Genomic DNA, 12,642 nt, shown 5'->3' with positions numbered 1-12,642 from the left:
AAGTTTTTCATATGAAAAATTTGATTTTTTGAGGATTTTCATTAAAATTTTGATTTTTGGGGCGTAGTCACGAATTAACCTTCTTTTCGCTCTAGGACGCATATTTAAGGAGATATGGCCAATTTAAGTTTTTCATATGAAAAATTTAATTTTTCGAGGATTGTCATCAAAATTTTGATTTTTGGGGGGTGGTCACGAATTAACCTTCTTTTCGCTCTAGGACGCATCTTTAAGGAGATATGGCCAATTTAAGTTTTTCATATAAAAAATTTGATTTTTCGAGGATTTTCATCAAAATTTTGATTTTTTGGGGGTGGTCACGAATTAAAGTCCTTTTCGCTCTAGGACGCATATTTAAGGAGATATGGCCAATTTAGGTTTTTCTACGAAAAATTTGATTTCTCGAGGATTTTCATCAAAATTTTGATTTTTGGGGGGTGGTCACGAATTAACCTTCTTTTCGCTCTAGGACGCATATTTAAGGAGATATGGCCAATTTAAGTTTTTCATATAAAAAATTTCATTTTTTTGAGGATTTTCATCAAAATATTGATTTTTGGGGGGTGGTCACGAATTAACCTTCTTTTCGCTCTAGGACGCATATTTTAGGAGATATGGCCAATTTAAGTTTTTCATATAAAAAATTTGATTTTTCGAGGATTTTCATCAAAATTTTGATTTTTTGGGGGTGGTCACGAATTAAAGTCCTTTTCGCTCTAGGACGCATATTTAAGGAGATATGGCCAATTTAAGTTTTTCATATGAAAAATTTGATTTTTCGAGGATTTTCATCAAAATTTTGAATTTTGGGGGGTGGTCACGAATTAACCTTCTTTTCGCTCTAGGACGCATATTTAAGGAGATATGGCCAATTTAAGTTTTTCATATGAAAAATTTGATTTCTCGAGGATTTTCATCAAAATTTTGATATTTGGGGGGTGGTCACGAATTAACCTTCTTTTCGCTCTAGGACGCATATTTAAGGAGATATGGCCAATTTAAGTTTTTCATATGAAAAATTTGATTTTTTGAGGATTTTCATTAAAATTTTGATTTTTGGGGGGTGGTCACGAATTAACCTTCTTTTCGCTCTAGGACGCATATTTAAGGAGATATGGCCAATTTAAGTTTTTCATATGAAAAATTTGATTTTTTGAGGATTTTCATTAAAATTTTGATTTTTGGGGCGTAGTCACGAATTAACCTTCTTTTCGCTCTAGGACGCATATTTAAGGAGATATGGCCAATTTAAGTTTTTCATATGAAAAATTTGATTTTTTGAGGATTTTCATCAAAATTGTGATTTTTGTGGGGGTGGTCACGAATTAAAGTCCTTTTCGCTCTAGGACGCATATTTAAGGAGATATGGCCAATTTAAGTTTTTCATATGAAAAATTTGATTTTTTGAGGATTTTCATTAAAATTTTGATTTTTGGGGGGTGGTCACGAATTAACCTTCTTTTCGCTCTAGGACGCATATTTAAGGAGATATGGCCAATTTAAGTTTTTCATATAAAAAATTTCATTTTTTTGAGGATTTTCATCAAAATATTGATTTTTGGGGGGTGGTCACGAATTAACCTTCTTTTCGCTCTAGGACGCATATTTTAGGAGATATGGCCAATTTAAGTTTTTCATATAAAAAATTTGATTTTTCGAGGATTTTCATCAAAATTTTGATTTTTTGGGGGTGGTCACGAATTAAAGTCCTTTTCGCTCTAGGACGCATATTTAAGGAGATATGGCCAATTTAAGTTTTTCATATGAAAAATTTGATTTTTCGAGGATTTTCATCAAAATTTTGAATTTTGGGGGGTGGTCACGAATTAACCTTCTTTTCGCTCTAGGACGCATATTTAAGGAGATATGGCCAATTTAAGTTTTTCATATGAAAAATTTGATTTCTCGAGGATTTTCATCAAAATTTTGATATTTGGGAGGTGGTCACGAATTAACCTTCTTTTCGCTCTAGGACGCATATTTAAGGAGATATGGCCAATTTAAGTTTTTCATATGAAAAATTTGATTTTTTGAGGATTTTCATTAAAATTTTGATTTTTGGGGGGTGGTCACGAATTAACCTTCTCTTCGCTCTAGGACGCATATTTAAGGAGATATGGCCAATTTAAGTTTTTCATATGAAAAATTTGATTTTTTGAGGATTTTCATTAAAATTTTGATTTTTGGGGCGTAGTCACGAATTAACCTTCTTTTCGCTCTAGGACGCATATTTAAGGAGATATGGCCAATTTAAGTTTTTCATATGAAAAATTTGATTTTTTGAGGATTTTCATCAAAATTGTGATTTTTGTGGGGGTGGTCACGAATTAAAGTCCTTTTCGCTCTAGGACGCATATTTAAGGAGATATGGCCAATTTAAGTTTTTCATATGAAAAATTTGATTTTTTGAGGATTTTCATTAAAATTTTGATTTTTGGGGGGTGGTCACGAATTAACCTTCTTTTCGCTCTAGGACGCATATTTAAGGAGATATGGCCAATTTAAGTTTTTCATTAAAAAATTTAATTTTTCGAGGATTTTCATCAAAATTTTGATTTTTTGGGGGTGGTCACGAATTAAAGTCCTTTTCGCTCTAGGACGCATATTTAAGGGATATGGCCAATTTAGGTTTTTCTACGAAAAATTTGATTTCTCGAGGATTTTCATCAAAATATTGATTTTTGGGGGGTGGTCACGAATTAACTTTCTTTTCGCTCTAGGACGCATATTTAAGGAGATATGGCCAATTTAAGTTTTTCATATGAAAAATTTGATTTTTTGCGGATTTTCATTAAAATTTTGATTTTTGGGGGGTAGTCACGAATTAACCTTCTTTTCGCTCTAGGGCGCATATTTAAGGAGATATGGCCAATTTAAGTTTTTCATATGAAAAATTTAATTTTTCGAGGATTTTCATCAAAATTTTGATTTTTGGGGGGTGCTCACGAATTAACCTTCTTTTCGCTCTAGGACGCATATTTAAGGAGATATGGCCAATTTAAGTTTTTCATATGAAAAATTTGATTTTTTGAGGATTTTCATTAAAATTTTGATTTTTGGGGGGTAGTCACGAATTAACCTTCTTTTCGCTCTAGGACGCATATTTAAGGAGATATGGCCAATTTAAGTTTTTCATAAAAAATTTGATTTTTCGAGGATTTTCATCAAAATTGTGATTTTGGCGGGCGGTCACGAATTAAAGTCCTTTTCGCTCTAGGACGCATATTTAAGGAGATATGGCCAATTTAAGTTTTTCATATGAAAAATTTGAGTTTTCGAGGATTTTCATCAAAATTATGAATTTTGGGGGGTGGTCACGAATTAACCTTCTTTTCGCTCTAGGACCCATATTTAAGGAGATATGGCCAATTGAAGTTTTTCATATGAAAAATTTAATTTTTCGAGGATTTTCATCAAAATTTTGATTTTTGGGGGGTGGTCACGAATTAACCTTCTTTTCGCTCTAGGACGCATCTTTAAGGAGATATGGCCAATTTAAGTTTTTCATATAAAAAATTTGATTTTTCGAGGATTTTCATCAAAATTTTGATTTTTTTGGGGGTGGTCACGAATTAAAGTCCTTTTCGCTCTAGGACGCATATTTAAGGAGATATGGCCAATTTAGGTTTTTCTACGAAAAATTTGATTTCTCGAGGATTTTCATCAAAATTTTGATTTTTGGGGGGTGGTCACGAATTAACCTTCTTTTCGCTCTAGGACGCATATTTAAGGAGATATGGCCAATTTAAGTTTTTCATATAAAAAATTTCATTTTTTTGAGGATTTTCATCAAAATATTGATTTTTGGGGGGTGGTCACGAATTAACCTTCTTTTCGCTCTAGGACGCATATTTTAGGAGATATGGCCAATTTAAGTTTTTCATATAAAAAATTTGATTTTTCGAGGATTTTCATCAAAATTTTGATTTTTTGGGGGTGGTCACGAATTAAAGTCCTTTTCGCTCTAGGACGCATATTTAAGGAGATATGGCCAATTTAAGTTTTTCATATGAAAAATTTGATTTTTCGAGGATTTTCATCAAAATTTTGAATTTTGGGGGGTGGTCACGAATTAACCTTCTTTTCGCTCTAGGACGCATATTTAAGGAGATATGGCCAATTTAAGTTTTTCATATGAAAAATTTGATTTCTCGAGGATTTTCATCAAAATTTTGATATTTGGGGGGTGGTCACGAATTAACCTTCTTTTCGCTCTAGGACGCATATTTAAGGAGATATGGCCAATTTAAGTTTTTCATATGAAAAATTTGATTTTTTGAGGATTTTCATTAAAATTTTGATTTTTGGGGGGTGGTCACGAATTAACCTTCTTTTCGCTCTAGGACGCATATTTAAGGAGATATGGCCAATTTAAGTTTTTCATATGAAAAATTTGATTTTTTGAGGATTTTCATTAAAATTTTGATTTTTGGGGCGTAGTCACGAATTAACCTTTAACTGGGTACGTGGTGGTAAAATTTACAACCTCGAACACTCGTTTACATGTATTTTAAAAAAGACGTGTGAAATAAAGTATATGTTAATCATTGAAAGAACATATAATATTTCGAAATATTGTTTTATTTTCGTTAAATACAATGTTTACTAATCAACAAATATAATAATGATACAAAAAAACCATTTTTTTACAGAAAAAATATTAATGTAAAAGAGGGGGTAAATTTACCACACGTCGCAAATTACGCAAAAAAATTTCACCTCACCGGTTAAAGGTTAAACTTCTTTTCGCTCTAGGACGCATATTTAAGGAGATATGGCCAATTTAAGTTTTTCATATAAAAAATTTCATTTTTTTGAGGATTTTCATCAAAATATTGATTTTTGGGGGTGGTCACGAATTAACCTTCTTTTCGCTCTAGGACGCATATTTTAGGAGATATGGCCAATTTAAGTTTTTCATATAAAAAATTTGATTTTTCGAGGATTTTCATCAAAATTTTGATTTTTTGGGGGTGGTCACGAATTAAAGTCCTTTTCGCTCTAGGACGCATATTTAAGGAGATATGGCCAATTTAGGTTTTTCTACGAAAATTTTGATTTCTCGAGGATTTTCATCAAAATTTTGATTTTTGGGGGGTGGTCACGAATTAACCTTCTTTTCGCTCTAGGACGCATATTTAAGGAGATATGGCCAATTAAAGTTTTTCATATGAAAAATTTGATTTTTTGAGGATTTTCATTAAAATTTTGATTTTTGGGGGGTAGTCACGAATTAACCTTCTTTTCGCTCTAGGGCGCATATTTAAGGAGATATGGCCAATTTAAGTTTTTCATATGAAAAATTTAATTTTTCGAGGATTTTCATCAAAATTTTGATTTTTGGGGGGTGCTCACGAATTAACCTTCTTTTCGCTCTAGGACGCATATTTAAGGAGATATGGCCAATTTAAGTTTTTCATATGAAAAATTTGATTTTTTGAGGATTTTCATTAAAATTTTGATTTTTGGGGGGTAGTCACGAATTAACCTTCTTTTCGCTCTAGGACGCATATTTAAGGAGATATGGCCAATTTAAGTTTTTCATAAAAAATTTGATTTTTCGAGGATTTTCATCAAAATTGTGATTTTGGGGGGCGGTCACGAATTAAAGTCCTTTTCGCTCTAGGACGCATATTTAAGGAGATATGGCCAATTTAAGTTTTTCATATGAAAAATTTGAGTTTTCGAGGATTTTCATCAAAATTATGAATTTTGGGGGGTGGTCACGAATTAACCTTCTTTTCGCTCTAGGACCCATATTTAAGGAGATATGGCCAATTGAAGTTTTTCATATGAAAAATTTAATTTTTCGAGGATTTTCATCAAAATTTTGATTTTTGGGGGGTGGTCACGAATTAACCTTCTTTTCGCTCTAGGACGCATCTTTAAGGAGATATGGCCAATTTAAGTTTTTCATATAAAAAATTTGATTTTTCGAGGATTTTCATCAAAATTTTGATTTTTTTGGGGGTGGTCACGAATTAAAGTCCTTTTCGCTCTAGGACGCATATTTAAGGAGATATGGCCAATTTAGGTTTTTCTACGAAAAATTTGATTTCTCGAGGATTTTCATCAAAATTTTGATTTTTGGGGGGTGGTCACGAATTAACCTTCTTTTCGCTCTAGGACGCATATTTAAGGAGATATGGCCAATTTAAGTTTTTCATATAAAAAATTTCATTTTTTTGAGGATTTTCATCAAAATATTGATTTTTGGGGGGTGGTCACGAATTAACCTTCTTTTCGCTCTAGGACGCATATTTTAGGAGATATGGCCAATTTAAGTTTTTCATATAAAAAATTTGATTTTTCGAGGATTTTCATCAAAATTTTGATTTTTTGGGGGTGGTCACGAATTAAAGTCCTTTTCGCTCTAGGACGCATATTTAAGGAGATATGGCCAATTTAAGTTTTTCATATGAAAAATTTGATTTTTCGAGGATTTTCATCAAAATTTTGAATTTTGGGGGGTGGTCACGAATTAACCTTCTTTTCGCTCTAGGACGCATATTTAAGGAGATATGGCCAATTTAAGTTTTTCATATGAAAAATTTGATTTCTCGAGGATTTTCATCAAAATTTTGATATTTGGGGGGTGGTCACGAATTAACCTTCTTTTCGCTCTAGGACGCATATTTAAGGAGATATGGCCAATTTAAGTTTTTCATATGAAAAATTTGATTTTTTGAGGATTTTCATTAAAATTTTGATTTTTGGGGGGTGGTCACGAATTAACCTTCTTTTCGCTCTAGGACGCATATTTAAGGAGATATGGCCAATTTAAGTTTTTCATATGAAAAATTTGATTTTTTGAGGATTTTCATTAAAATTTTGATTTTTGGGGCGTAGTCACGAATTAACCTTTAACTGGGTACGTGGTGGTAAAATTTACAACCTCGAACACTCGTTTACATGTATTTTAAAAAAGACGTGTGAAATAAAGTATATGTTAATCATTGAAAGAACATATAATATTTCGAAATATTGTTTTATTTTCGTTAAATACAATGTTTACTAATCAACAAATATAATAATGATACAAAAAAACCATTTTTTTACAGAAAAAATATTAATGTAAAAGAGGGGGTAAATTTACCACACGTCGCAAATTACGCAAAAAAATTTCACCTCACCGGTTAAAGGTTAACCTTCTTTTCGCTCTAGGACGCATATTTAAGGAGATATGGCCAATTTAAGTTTTTCATATAAAAAATTTCATTTTTTTGAGGATTTTCATCAAAATATTGATTTTTGGGGGTGGTCACGAATTAACCTTCTTTTCGCTCTAGGACGCATATTTTAGGAGATATGGCCAATTTAAGTTTTTCATATAAAAAATTTGATTTTTCGAGGATTTTCATCAAAATTTTGATTTTTTGGGGGTGGTCACGTATTAAAGTCCTTTTCGCTCTAGGACGCATATTTAAGGAGATATGGCCAATTTAAGTTTTTCATATGAAAAATTTGATTTTTCGAGGATTTTCATCAAAATTTTGAATTTTGGGGGTGGTCACGAATTAACCTTCTTTTCGCTCTAGGACGCATATTTAAGGAGATATGGCCAATTTAAGTTTTTCATATGAAAAATTTGATTTTTTGAGGATTTTCATTAAAATTTTGATTTTTGGGGGGTGGTCACGAATTAACCTTCTCTTCGCTCTAGGACGCATATTTAAGGAGATATGGCCAATTTAAGTTTTTCATATGAAAAATTTGATTTTTTGAGGATTTTCATTAAAATTTTGATTTTTGGGGCGAATTAACCTTCTTTTCGCTCTAGGACGCATATTTAAGGAGATATGGCCAATTTAAGTTTTTCATATGAAAAATTTGATTTTTTGAGGATTTTCATCAAAATTGTGATTTTTGTGGGGGTGGTCACGAATTAAAGTCCTTTTCGCTCTAGGACGCATATTTAAGGAGATATGGCCAATTTAAGTTTTTCATATAAAAAAATTGATTTTTTGAGGATTTTCATCAAAATTGTGATTTTTGTGGGGGTGGTCACGAATTAAAGTCCTTTTCGCTCTAGGACGCATATTTAAGGAGATATGGCCAATATAAGTTTTTCATATAAAAAATTTGATTTTTTTGAGGATTTTCATCAAAATATTGATTTTTGGGGGGTGGTCACGAATTAACCTTCTTTTCGCTCTAGGACGCATATTTAAGGAGATATGCCCAATTTAAGTTTTTCATATAAAAAATTTGATTTTTCGAGGATTTTCATAAAAATTTTGATTTTTGGGGGGTGGTCACGAATTAACCTTCTTTTCGCTCTAGGACGCATATTTAAGGAGATATGGCCAATTTAAGTTTTTCATTAAAAAATTTAATTTTTCGAGGATTTTCATCAAAATTTTGATTTTTTGGGGGTGGTCACGAATTAAAGTCCTTTTCGCTCTAGGACGCATATTTAAGGAGATATGGCCAATTTAGGTTTTTCTACGAAAAATTTGATTTCTCGAGGATTTTCATCAAAATATTGATTTTTGGGGGGTAGTCACGAATTAACCTTCTTTTCGCTCTAGGACGCATATTTAAGGAGATATGGCCAATTTAAGTTTTTCATATCAAAAATTTAATTTTTCGAGGATTTTCATTAAAATTTTGATTTTTGGGGCGTAGTCACGAATTAACCTTCTTTTCGCTCTAGGACGCATATTTAAGGAGATATGGCCAATTTAAGTTTTTCATATGAAAAATTTGATTTTGTGAGGATTTTCATCAAAATTGTGATTTTTGTGGGGGTGGTCACGAATTAAAGTCCTTTTCGCTCTAGGACGCATATTTAAGGAGATATGGCCAATTTAAGTTTTTCATATGAAAAATGAAAAACTTAAATTGGCTCTAGGACGCATATTTAAGGAGATATGGCCAATTTAAGTTTTTCATATAAAAAATTTGATTTTTCGAGGATTTTCATCAAAATTTTGATTTTTTGGGGGTGGTCACGAATTAAAGTCCTTTTCGCTCTAGAACGCATATTTAAGGAGATATGGCCAATTTAAGTTTTTCATATGAAAAATTTGATTTTTCGAGGATTTTCATCAAAATTTTGAATTTTGGGGGGTGGTCACGAATTAACCTTCTTTTCGCTCTAGGACGCATATTTAAGGAGATATGGCCAATTTAAGTTTTTCATATGAAAAATTTGATTTCTCGAGGATTTTCATCAAAATTTTGATATTTGGGGGGTGGTCACGAATTAACCTTTTTTTCGCTCTAGGACGCATATTTAAGGAGATATGGCCAATTTAAGTTTTTCATATGAAAAATTTGATTTTTTGAGGATTTTCATTAAAATTTTGATTTTTGGGGGGTGGTCACGAATTAACCTTCTCTTCGCTCTAGGACGCATATTTAAGGAGATATGGCCAATTTAAGTTTTTCATATGAAAAATTTGATTTTTTGAGGATTTTCATTAAAATTTTGATTTTTGGGGCGTAGTCACGAATTAACCTTCTTTTCGCTCTAGGACGCATATTTAAGGAGATATGGCCAATTTAAGTTTTTCATATGAAAAATTTGATTTTTTGAGGATTTTCATCAAAATTGTGATTTTTGTGGGGGTGGTCACGAATTAAAGTCCTTTTCGCTCTAGGACGCATATTTAAGGAGATATGGCCAATTTAAGTTTTTCATATAAAAAATTTGATTTTTTTGAGGATTTTCATCAAAATATTGATTTTTGGGGGGTGGTCACGAATTAACCTTCTTTTCGCTCTAGGACGCATATTTAAGGAGATATGCCCAATTTAAGTTTTTCATATAAAAAATTTGATTTTTCGAGGATTTTCATCAAAATTTTGATTTTTGGGGGGTGGTCACGAATTAACCTTCTTTTCGCTCTAGGACGCATATTTAAGGAGATATGGCCAATTTAAGTTTTTCATTAAAAAATTTAATTTTTCGAGGATTTTCATCAAAATTTTGATTTTTTGGGGGTGGTCACGAATTAAAGTCCTTTTCGCTCTAGGACGCATATTTAAGGAGATATGGCCAATTTAGGTTTTTCTACGAAAAATTTGATTTCTCGAGGATTTTCATCAAAATATTGATTTTTGGGGGGTAGTCACGAATTAACCTTCTTTTCGCTCTAGGACGCATATTTAAGGAGATATGGCCAATTTAAGTTTTTCATATCAAAAATTTAATTTTTCGAGGATTTTCATTAAAATTTTGATTTTTGGGGCGTAGTCACGAATTGACCTTCTTTTCGCTCTAGGACGCATATTTAAGGAGATATGGCCAATTTAAGTTTTTCATATGAAAAATTTGATTTTGTGAGGATTTTCATCAAAATTGTGATTTTTGTGGGGGTGGTCACGAATTAAAGTCCTTTTCGCTCTAGGACGCATATTTAAGGAGATATGGCCAATTTAAGTTTTTCATATGAAAAATTTGATTTTTTGAGGATTTTCATTAAAATTTTGATTTTTGGGGGGTGGTCACGAATTAACCTTCTTTTCGCTCTAGGACGCATATTTAAGGAGATATGGCCAATTTAAGTTTTTCATATGAAAAATTTGATTTTTTGAGGATTTTCATTAAAATTTTGATTTTTGGGGCGTAGTCACGAATTAACCTTCTTTTCGCTCTAGGACGCATATTTAAGGAGATATGGCCAATTTAAGTTTTTCATATGAAAAATTTGATTTTTTGAGGATTTTCATCAAAATTGTGATTTTTGTGGGGGTGGTCACGAATTAAAGTCCTTTTCGCTCTAGGACGCATATTTAAGGAGATATGGCCAATTTAAGTTTTTCATATGAAAAATTTGATTTTTTGAGGATTTTCATTAAAAATTTGATTTTTTGGGGGTGGTCACGAATTAACCTTCTTTTCGCTCTAGGACGCATATTTAAGGAGATATGGCCAATTTAAGTTTTTCATATAAAAAATTTGATTTTTTTGAAGATTTTCATCAAAATATTGATTTTTGGGGGGTGGTCACGAATTAACCTTCTTTTCGCTCTAGGACGCATATTTAAGGAGATATGGCCAATTTAAGTTTTTCATATAAAAAATTTGATTTTTTTGAGGATTTTCATCAAAATATTGATTTTTGGAGGGTGGTCACGAATTAACCTTATTTTCGCTCTAGGACGCATATTTAAGGAGATATGCCCAATTTAAGTTTTTCATATGAAAAATTTGATTTTTTGAGGATTTTCATTAAAATTTTGATTTTTCGGGGGTGGTCACGAATTAACCTTCTTTTCGCTCTAGGACGCATATTTAAGGAGATATGGCCAATTTAAGTTTTTCATATGAAAAATTTGATTTTTTGAGGATTTTCATTAAAATTTTGATTTTTGGGGGGTAGTCACGAATTAACCTTCTTTTCGCTCTAGGACGCATATTTAAGGAGATATGGCCAATTTAAGTTTTTCATATAAAAAATTTGATTTTTTTGAGGATTTTCATCAAAATATTGATTTTTGGAGGGTGGTCACGAATTAACCTTATTTTCGCTCTAGGACGCATATTTAAGGAGATATGCCCAATTTAAGTTTTTCATATAAAAATTTTGATTTTTCGAGGATTTTCATCAAAATTTTGATTTTTGGGGGGCGGTCACGAATTAACCTTCTTTTCGCTCTAGGACGCATATTTAAGGAGATATGGCCAATTTAAGTTTTTCATATAAAAAAATTTAATTTTTCGAGGATTTTCATCAAAATTTTGATTTTTTGGGGGTGGTCACGAATTAAAGTCCTTTTCGCTCTAGGACGCATATTTAAGGAGATATGGCCAATTTAAGTTTTTCATATAAAAAATTTGATTTTTTGCGGATTTTCATTAAAATTTTGATTTTTGGGGGGTAGTCACGAATTAACCTTCTTTTCGCTCTAGGACGCATATTTAAGGAGATATGGCCAATTTAAGTTTTTCATATAAAAAATTTGATTTTTTGCGGATTTTCATTAAAATTTTGATTTTTGGGGGGTAGTCACGAATTAACCTTCTTTTCGCTCTAGGACGCATATTTAAGGAGATATGGCCAATTTAAGTTTTTCATATAAAAAATTTGATTTTTTGAGGATTTTCATTAAAATTTTGATTTTTGGGGGGCGGTCACGAATTAACCTTCTTTTCGCTCTAGGACGCATATTTAAGGAGATATGGCCAATTTAAGTTTTTCATATGAAAAATTTGATTTTTTGAGGATTTTCATCAAAATTTTGCTTTTTGGGGGGGTGGTCACGAATTAACCTTCTTTTCGCTCTAGGACGCATATTTAAGGAGATATGGCCAATTTAAGTTTTTCATATAAAAAATTTGATTTTTTGAGGATTTTCATCAAAATTTTGATTTTTTGGGGGTGGTCACGAATTAAAGTCCTTTTCGCTCTAGGACGCATATTTAAGGAGATATGGCCAATTTAGGTTTTTCTACGAAAATTTTGATTTCTCGAGGATTTTCATCAAAATTTTGATTTTTGGGGGGTGGTCACGAATTAACCTTCTTTTCGCTCTAGGACGCATATTTAAGGAGATATGGCCAATTTAAGTTTTTCATATGAAAAATTTGATTTTTCGAGGATTTTCATCAAAATTTTGATTTTTGGGGGGTGGTCACGAATTAACCTTCTTTTCGATCTAGGACGCATATTTAAGGAGATATGGCCAATTTAA

This window comes from Haematobia irritans, chromosome 2, assembly GCF_050003625.1.
Source record: "Haematobia irritans isolate KBUSLIRL chromosome 2, ASM5000362v1, whole genome shotgun sequence".
NCBI classification, from domain to species: Eukaryota; Metazoa; Arthropoda; class Insecta; order Diptera; family Muscidae; genus Haematobia; species Haematobia irritans.
The sequence above is the reverse complement of the archived record's forward strand: the minus strand, read 5'-3'. Positions refer to the sequence as shown.